Consider the following 3,938-nt stretch of genomic DNA (forward strand, 5'->3'; position numbering starts at 1 on the left):
TATATATATATATATATATATATATATATATATATCATCATCATCATCATCATCATCATCATCCTCATTTAACGTCTGTTTTCCATGCTGGCATGGTTTGGACAGTTTGACTGAAAATTGATCAGCTTGGTAGCTGCCCCAGGATCCAATTTGATTTGGCATAGTTTCTACACCCACTCCAACCCACTCACAGATAGCCATCTCTGATAGCTGTGAGCAAGAATGTAGTCAGGGAACATCTTTACTGCAAAAATCAGACACATCCACTCAATATTTCGTCAGCCTTGACTACAGAAAATAATTTTATATACCAAGTTATATTTTGCCAAAGAGTGTCATGTATGTAACAATTTTTTTGTTGATATACGTCAAGTTTATTGAGGCAACATGACTTGCAGAAAATATCAATTTTATTTTTTGGTAGATGTTTAACATCATTACTGAAAATAACTATAAAATTTCACAGTTAAAGGGTTAAATAAAATAACGTGGTTCTGGTTTCCCTTCACATAGGAAAAGACAAGGTCTTGTTATTTACTAGAACATGTGTTTTGATGCATAGAATTGGTAATATTACTTCAGACTTTTGATAGATAGGGCTACTTAATCAGCTCTGACTTGAAGTTAAGCAACAATAACAAAAACTTGATGTACCACTGTTTTTCCCCCTTGTATTTTCTATCATTTCAATAAACTATAAAAGTTGTACTCACTTTCCACTCTAACTCATTCAATGCAGTAGCCCTTTGCTTCCTTTCACTGTCCTTGTTGTATTTTAGTCTTACTGAATCCTGATCTTACACCCTTCCTTCCAAGAACTGCAATTCTCAGGTATTCTCTTTCCAAGCATATTTTTCATGTGGGCATTAACTTACAGACGTTCAATCAAAACATCAACGACATCAAACTTCACAACCATAGGAAGCTTGCTCACTCTTTTCATTAACTTATAAAAGAGATAGCAGTTCTGTTACCTCTTTTGCTTAGTGCCCATAACCAACAAATACTTAACTCTCAAATGGCTCAGTCTACTTAGCTTTAAATAAGTACCACCAGGTAAGACTCACTTAGTAGAGTAAGCAATCGCAATGCTATAAAGTTAGTATATGCTTCATTAGCATAAGCACTTTTGGTTTCTTATTTGTGTGTGTGTGTAATAAAAGAAGTTAATGGAGTGCCATAGCAGTGTGCTGTGAATTGAAAAGGTTGAAAATACCGTTAATGAAATACAAAGCAGATAGTTTCATGCTATTTCATACATTTTATTTTATATTTCCCAGAATGCAAGTTCAGCTTTTCCTCTGAGGTCTTCAAGAGGAGTATATCGAAGTTTCAAGGAATTCAAGTGGCTTCGCAGAACTCTTCGTTGGGAGTATCTTACCTCGTATGCAAAACATTTAAATTGTTCTTTTTGTCTGGAGTTTTTAATGTATGTTGAAGAAATAGCTTTTGTTCTTGTGATTGTTGTTAAAGATGTTGTTGTTACTGGTGTTCTTGAAGTTTAACTCCAGATCAACCTTAATCAAATAAAACTATAACCAAAGACATTCCATTTATAGCCATCCCATCTTTTTAGGTTAATATATAACTATATTACTCTTACTCTTTTACTCTTTTACTTGTTTCAGTCATTTGACTGTGGCCATGCTGGAGCACCGCCTTTAGTTGAGCAAATTGACCCCAGGTCTTATTCTTTGTAAGCCTAGTACTTATTCTATTGGTCACTTTTGCCGAACTGCTAAGTTACAGGGACGCAAACACACCACTATCAGTTGTCAAGCGATGTTGGGGGGACAAACAGACGCACAAACATATACACATGCACACACACATATATATATATATATACATATATACGACGGGCTTCTTTCAGTTTCCGCCTACCAAATCCACTCACAAGGCTTTGGTCAGCCCGAGGCTATAGTAGAAGTCACTTGCCCAAGGTGCCACACAGGGGAAATGAACCTGGAACCATGTGGTTGGTAAGCAAGCTACTTACCACACAGCCACTCCTGTCTAATGTGTCATTTCTTTATTTAAAATAGTATGGTGTGATATGTGGAGAATTTGACTCCTATTTCTAACAAACCAAATGACCACGAAGAGGCTACTTCTTTGACTTATAATTAGAGATTTTAAAAGTATGTGCATGTGTTAGGGTGCATGTATTTCCATGTTCTTGCATGTGTGTGCATATAAACGTATGTTTTACAGCTGTGATTGTGGTTGTTACAGTCAAAATATACCTAAACGTGTATGTGTGTGATTTGCTGTTATTGTTGTTGTTGTTTTTTAAAGGTTGCAAGCTGGCAGAATTGTTAGCATGCTGGACAAAGCGCTTAGTGACATTTCACCCATCTTTACATTCTGAGTTCAAATTCCACCATGGTCAATTTTGCCTTTCATTCTTTCAAGCTCAATGAAATAAGTGCCAACTGAATATTGGGGCTGATGTAATTGACTAACCCCCTTCCCTCATAAATTGCAGCCCATGTGCCTATTGTAGAAAGGATTGCTGTTGTTTAGTCCCAGATCAACCCTGAATGAAAAGACCAATCAATGATAATAATGTTGAGATATTTGTATAAGGTCAATGTTATATTTGTTGTTGTTTTTATTGTTGTTTAGTTCTTGAGACAGAATTGAAAGAGCAGAACTATGATTAAGGATCCTCCAGCCATGACTATCCCAGTCTTGTTTTAGTCATTTGTATGATAGTATACCTAGAACTACATTATCCAGTTCTTATCAGCTGGTGTTCACTCAGCAGACTGGGTACAGATGTGGCTGTGTGGTTAAGAAGTTTGCTTCACAGCCACAAGGTCATAGGTTCAATCCCAATACAAAGCATCATAAAGGAAAAAGCTCCTTCCTGAGTCATAGGAGCTGTGTTCACAGATTCTCCGACATGAATACTCCCTACTGAACAGAATAGCAGTCCATCACAGGAGTACTCGTTTTTGTCTACTGAGTGGACAAAAAGCAACATGAAATGAAGTGTTTTGCTCAAGAATACAATGCATTGCCTGGTCCAAGAATTGAAACCACAGTCCTACAATCATGTCCAACACCCTAATCAACAGCTTAACCACTCAGCCATGCACCTCCATACCTTCTGAGTGAAATTCAATGGATTCTTATTTAGAAATTAAATAGAAACCCATCAGGAGGAATGTAACTGTAATTCAAAGGCACAGGCTGTGTGGCATTGATTCTGTCTGAGAATTGTTATAAGTACATGTGACATGTGACTGTGGAATACTCAGCCACTTACGAGTTAATTCAGGAGCAGGTAATTAAGTTGATCAATTAACTAAATCTTCATTATTGAATGACAGAGATCCACCACTACTGTTTGGGTTTCAATCCTACTGTGTGGCACCTTGAGCAAATATCTTCACCCACAGCTTTATGTTAAAGCTTTGAGAGTGAAATTTGGTTGATGGAATCTGCATCTAGATCCATCAGAGAAACCGTCTTAGTTCTTCTTATTCTTCTTAAATGCTAGGCTTGATCTTACTCCAGATTTAACTCCACCATCAAGCTTCTGGGTGCCTTTAGCAAACTCCATTCTGTTGAAAGTACTGTGGAAAGGTTTCCTCTCTTCTGTCAATTCTCAGAGGCAAGTCCTCCAAGAGAAATCTTGCAATGTTTAATGGGTCTGCTTTCAGGCCACACCAAGAAATTCACTGGCTCTTTCTTCGATCTATAAGCTCTTCCTGGGCCATAAGTATCAGCTGAATCCCACTTGTCATAAGCCTTGCTTCAAGGCTTTGAAAAGGCCCTCCTATTCTAAATGATATATAAAAACAACACAAAAATCACAGCAATAGGGATTTTCTCTCACTCATCCTGTCTCTCTCTGTCTTTCTCTCTCTCTCCTCTCTCTCTCTCTCTCTCTCTCTCTCTCTCTCTCTCTCACACACACACACACACAC

At 37.5% G+C, this 3,938-nt stretch overlaps 1 long non-coding RNA gene across 1 annotated transcript in view; it reads left to right on the plus strand.

Moving 5' to 3' along the window:
- The window catches only part of LOC106877502 (uncharacterized), a 14,958-nt gene that overhangs the window by 4,467 nt on the left and 6,553 nt on the right, over positions 1-3,938 (plus strand). The window contains exon 2 of the long non-coding RNA XR_001410381.2: positions 1,281-1,384. This is a non-coding gene — a long non-coding RNA (uncharacterized LOC106877502). The remainder of the gene's footprint in view (positions 1-1,280; positions 1,385-3,938) is intronic.

The sequence above is a fragment of the Octopus bimaculoides genome, chromosome 1, assembly GCF_001194135.2.
Source record: "Octopus bimaculoides isolate UCB-OBI-ISO-001 chromosome 1, ASM119413v2, whole genome shotgun sequence".
NCBI lineage: Eukaryota > Metazoa > Mollusca > Cephalopoda > Octopoda > Octopodidae > Octopus > Octopus bimaculoides.